Below are 5,421 nucleotides of genomic sequence, written 5' to 3'. Positions count from 1 at the left end.
GGAGCCGGCTGTCTCTGTGGCGCAATGGGTTAGCGCGTTCGGCTGTTAACCTGCAGGTTGGTGGTTCGAGCCCACCCAGGGACGTGCTTTTCCTGCATTGAGACGATCCCGTAGGGTTAATAGTTAATAGAAAAGAGGAGCTGCCCAGCTGCAGGTGCGGGTGAGGGGATAGAAGGGCAAAACTCCAATGCTGAAGAGTGGGTGAGACCTTTCCCCCCCCCTCTCTTCTAACCGAACAAGCTCACCTGTTGCACCACAGAGACATGGGCTTGTGGCGCACAGCTTCATATTTTCCATCTTCCCCCAACTTTTCTGTTTTTAATATGCATCCAATGCTCTGGCTTATGTATTTGCATTTCAGTGGAAAGAAGGTGTGTTCCGAAGCTTCATTAGATTAATTCAACAAGAGGAAATGGGGGGTTGTAATAAAGGTGGTGTTAATACCTGATGAAGATGATACCGTGAAGACAATAAAGAAGAAGGAGGAGAAGAAAGACAACCAGACATGGTGTCTGGAAGCTGGTCTTGTTTAGGACTCTGAGAGAAACACTGCCTTATCATTTCTATCTTAAAGAGACTTTTCTACCTGATCCAGCAAACAGGCATGTTCTCACCTTCCTCCACTTCTCTCTCAGATCCCCCTTGACACTAATGCTTGGTGACTATGATCTCAATGCTGGGGGTGTGGTGGGGGAATCACACTGGAATCCTATAAGTTTGGCAGGGCTTTTCCCTTCCTGCAAGTTGGCTTTGGGCTGAAAATAACTTCTTGGTCTCTTGTGGGCTCAGATCAAAAGTAGTAGCTGCATTGGTCTGTTCCCACTTTGAATAGCATGGTTTAGTACAGTGGGTACTTTCTCCTCAATTCTCTCTGAGTATCTGTAGAGCAGGGGTTCTCAAAGCATGGCCCCTGGACCTAATGTTTCCTGCAAGCCCCTTTGATGTGGCATACAGCTCATAGTACCTTTTTGTTGTTTCTCGCCCTGTAAGCTGCCCTGAGCCTTTGTTGGGCAGCACATAAGTTGAATGAAAGAAGTAAAATAATAAAATATTGTTGTTACATTCTCCGTCACTTTAGATAAGAGTATCAGCATCCTATATACCATTCAGGGCTTCATTTTTGTTTGTGGAGTTTCAGAAGACTTGAAGAGCTTCTTTCAATGGAAAACTGAACATACTAAGTAGCTGTGTGCTGGACAAATTCCTGTAGAGAACAGAGTGAAAGGCTCTTCTTCAGCCCCTTTTTCCCAGCTGCAAGGGAGCCCCTTTTTCCACGGGCACACCAAAAGACCAACTCCAATGGTGCCACAACCTCAACCAAGCGGCTGCCCATTTCAGCCTAAAGTATCTTGCCCTCCAAGTAGAGAAGAGAAAGCAGAGGAAGGAAAAGAAGAGAACTCCTGGCCTACAGCCCACCCTCCCCTGTAGAAAGACCTGCAACTTCTGCAGACAGGTCTGTGGCTCAAGGATTGGACTCTTAAGTCACCTTGAGACCTATAAATGAGCTGTGATAGAGATCAACCCTGAATCAAGGATTCCTGCCACTGACAAAGTTTTTGTTTGTGGAGTTTCAGAAGACTTGAAGAGCTTCTTTCAATGGAAAACTGAACATACTAAGTAGCTGTGTGCTGGACTAAATTCCTGGACTAAATTCAGCTGACTAAACTGAGTAGCTGTGTGCTGGACAAATTCCTGCAGAGAACAGAGTGAAAGGCTCTTCTTCAGCCCCTTTTTCCCAGCTGCAAGGGAGCCCCTTTTTCCATGGGCACACCAAAAGCCTGTGTCCCAGGAGCAACCCCTGCCCACCCACCCCCATGCCTGCTCCAGTGGTGCAATTGGTGAGCACGTGGTACTTATAAGGCAGTACTAAAAACCTTTGGAGCTATACCAAGGTTGTGAGTTCAAGCCTCACCAGGAGCATGAGCTTTTTGCCTCTCTCACGAGCAGCTCACCCATGGCCTGTGCACCTCTGCTTTCCAGCCCAACTGAGGCCTGCAGAGCTTGAGAGGTGGAGGGACCTTTGCGGACCCGTTGACCTCGTTCGTACTCTTTGTCCAGACACATGAAAGGGGCAGAAGAGGTGCCAGGCAGTGGAGAACCCAGCTGCAACAGAGTCAGCCTCAGAGCTAAGGGGGATGGTGTGAGACCAGCTTAACTCCGTAACGTGTGGTAAAACTCAGCCCCTTGCTGTGGGAGCCTGCCCTGCCGGCTGTCCTGGCGACAGGAGGACAGGATGGTCTGCTGGAGGAGGTTGTGCCAAGCGTAATTTCCAGGCGCCAGCACTACACCTGCAGGTCTGGGGGAGAAGGGCCACCCCTTCCTTCCAACTGCTTTGTAAGGAGCTGTGTGCCATCCCAGGGCTTGGAAAAGAGTTAAAGCCTTTCTGCAGCTGTTCAGAGAGCCTGTAGGAGTCATGGCCCTGCAAGGAGCCAGTGAGGGGCTGGGGGCAAATGCCTTGGTGCCTCAGTGGCAGCCTTGCTGCTTTCTGTGCAGTGGAGCTCAGCTGGACCCCAGCCAACACCGCATGGGCCCTTTCTGTGGCCAGCTGGAATGAGGCCCCAAAGTTCTGCCTGCACAGGAGGGAGCACAATCCTCAGCTGCTCCTAGTCTCCTTGCCCTTTTTTTTCCTCTTGCAGGCAAAGCTCAGAGGTGCCTCCTGTCACCCAGCCATGCTGTCGGCTCAGCCTCAGCCCCAGGCCCAGGCCCAGGCCCAGGCCCAGGCCCAGGCCCAGACCTGACCCAGGCAAGTGCGGGGAGCTGTGGGCCTGCAGTGGGACAGACCTACCCCACCACAAACAGGAGCCCACCAGAGCAACATCACAGTAGTTCTCAAGCAGCTCTTGCAGAAGAATCCCAGGTACTTCTCTCCCCAGGGAGCAGCTCCCTTCCCTTGCTGAATGAGGCCCAAGGCAGGCAGCAGCATACAAGCCGTGGCCTCCCTTCCAGCTCAGGAGAAGCTTGATTAAATGGGAGTGGGGGTGGCCCCACTCAGCTGCCTGGAGGAGCTGGGCATGGTGCATCACTGGGGCAGTGCATCTTGCCACAGTGGCAGATGCTGAAGGGAGAGGGAACTGGGTCTGACCAGGGTTTTTCCTCTCGCACTTTCAGTCTTCAACCTTTAACCTCCATGTTAATATGATTGTCTGTCAACCTGGATCTGACCTTAGACTTGTTCGTAGTCATTGCTGAGAAGGCTTCTTCACATCTGCATGTGGCTCTGAATCGAGAAGCCTGGCATTGTTCATCCTTTAACATTGCAGGGGCAGTTCTAGGGGAGAGGCCTTAATTAAACTCAACCAGCTTACGTCCACAGTAAAATGCTTCAGCTTGTGTGCTCTCTTGCAAGTTGATTAGTTGTAAGTGCATGCCTGCTGGAGCACTTTCTGGGTCATATGGAAATGGACTTTGAAAAACAGCCAGGGCTCGCTTGAAAGATGTAAATGCCCAAAAGCATCAGTTGAATTTTCCTGCAAACACTGAATGAGGTGGAAATGCTTTCCAGGAGGCAGAACTGCCGATGCAGAGGATTCTTGGCCCAAGATCACTTGGTGTGTTGCGGAGCGAACAGTGCTGCCTTCAGGCAGACGAGTGATATCGCCTACGAATGTTAAATCACTCGAGCATTTCATCACGGTAACTATGCAGAGTCATCACCCTACTGTGAAATATACAGCATCTCCAAATGCATTTTTAGAAACTTCTAAAAGAGCCTTAATATTCAAGCGATTGAGGCTTCTAAACCTGAGAAAGTGCACATGCTTTACAATGATGCTCATGATATGGTAGGTGAGGACAGTGAGAACATGCATTGTTTGCAGGGATCAGGCTTTAAAGAAGAGAAGACAACCAGACCAGCTTCAAGACATTCCCGCTGGTTTTCTTCATTTCAGACTCCTACAGGTATTCAGACCTGTGTAGCTTGCAGAGGCATGGTCTCTGCTTCTATTATCCTCCTCCTTGTTACTATTACGATGTCCATCATCAGTCTTCTGTTGGGTTTTCTTAATGATGAAGCTTGAGGACATGCTTTGTTTCTATTGAAGCACCAGTAGGCCACACAGGGGTGACCAGGAAAGGGACAAGCACCTTTTCATGTCTCTGTGGCGCAATGGGTTAGTGTGTTTGGCTGTTAACCGAAAGGTTGGTGGTTCAAGCCCACCCAGGGGCGTAGCATTTCCTCTGTGATGTGTATGTGACGCTTTTAAAAGAGCCAAGGTTAAAAAATAATCTCTTGCTTGTATTTCAGCTCTTTTATCTGTTTGTTCCCCCGTCTCTTGCTTCGTCCGCTGCTCCGATGACAGACGTTTGAATCCCCTGGGACAGGGAATCATGAAGCAGGGTGATGAGAAGGACTGGTTACCCAGACAGCTCCCCCTTTGCACGCACACCTCCCCACCAGCCCCCCGCTGCCCCGGCTGGTTTGGCACTGCCATTCCCCCTTCCTCCCGCCCGGGGTCCTGTAGCTGGGCGGGGAACAAAAGAGCCTAATTGTAGGTCTTTTCCCCTATTAAAAACACTGGAGCTTTTTCCACACAGGAGCAGCCTGTCCCTAGGTGGGCTTAAACCACCAACCTTGGGTTAACACCTGAACACGCCAGCCCATCCCAGGGGCATGTGCGGGTGCTTGGAGTGCCCCGAGATGCTCTGCTGCACCTGGATCTTCAGGTGGTGGCTGTGGCAAGGAGTGCCTTTAAGCAGCTCCATCTAGTGAGACGGCAGTAACTCTTCCTTTCAATTTAGGTCTGGCTACCATTAGCCATGCCTTTATAACCTCTAGGCTAGATTACTGCCATGTGCTGCTCTAGGTTGGGCTTTCCTTGAAACCTGTCCAGAAGCTGCAGCTGGTGCAAAACATGGTGGTCCACTTTCTGAGGGGCAGGGTCACCATCAGCCCAGAAATACAGTGCTCCAGAGTCTCAGTGGCTCCCAGTAGGTTTCTGGACACAATACAAGTCGCTGGTTTTGACCTGGAAGAACTTGAGAGGTCTGGGCCCTTTGTACCTAAGGACCCGCCTCTTCGTGGCATGAGAGCGTTTCCATGTCTCTGTGGCGCAATGGGTTAGCGCGTTCGGCTGTTAACCGAAAGGTTGGTGGTTCAAGCCCACCCAGGGACGTGGCCGCGCTGCTTTGTTCGTGCTGCTTTTCAAGGGTGCAAAGTAATGGGGCGCTGCGCCGTGGGGTCTTCACTTCTTTTCCCATGCAGCGGGGTGCGGGGAAGGACGGCAGCGCAGGCCCGCGGCGGGTCTTCTCCCCTCTGAAAACACCGGCGCGCCTTGTGCGAAGCCCGACCTGCCGCAGGAGAGCCAGCCGGTTGCGGCACAGGCGGGGGGCACTGCCGGGCAGAGGAGGCCCGGGCCGGCAGCACGGTGAAGAGCAGGGTGGGGGCCGCGCTGACAGCCCGCCCCGCTGTCACTGCGGCCG

General features: G+C 51.9%; 4 non-coding genes across 4 annotated transcripts; all 4 read left to right on the top strand.

Moving 5' to 3' along the window:
• Window positions 1-10: 10 nt before the first annotated feature.
• TRNAN-GUU lies at window positions 11-84 on the top strand. The gene has a single exon. It is a non-coding gene; the product is annotated as a tRNA-Asn (tRNA).
• A 1,736-nt stretch (window positions 85-1,820) lies between these two features.
• TRNAI-UAU lies at window positions 1,821-1,920 on the top strand. Its single transcript has 2 exons — window positions 1,821-1,858; window positions 1,885-1,920. It is a non-coding gene; the product is annotated as a tRNA-Ile (tRNA).
• A 2,174-nt stretch (window positions 1,921-4,094) lies between these two features.
• TRNAN-GUU lies at window positions 4,095-4,168 on the top strand. Its single transcript has one exon. It is a non-coding gene; the product is annotated as a tRNA-Asn (tRNA).
• An 872-nt stretch (window positions 4,169-5,040) lies between these two features.
• Window positions 5,041-5,114, top strand: TRNAN-GUU. Its single transcript has one exon. It is a non-coding gene; the product is annotated as a tRNA-Asn (tRNA).
• The last annotated feature ends 307 nt before the right edge of the window (window positions 5,115-5,421 follow it).

Source organism: Alligator sinensis, unplaced genomic scaffold, assembly GCF_000455745.1.
Source record: "Alligator sinensis unplaced genomic scaffold, ASM45574v1 scaffold566_1, whole genome shotgun sequence".
NCBI classification, from domain to species: domain Eukaryota; kingdom Metazoa; phylum Chordata; order Crocodylia; family Alligatoridae; genus Alligator; species Alligator sinensis.
The sequence above is the reverse complement of the archived record's forward strand: the minus strand, read 5'-3'. Positions and strand labels throughout refer to the sequence as shown.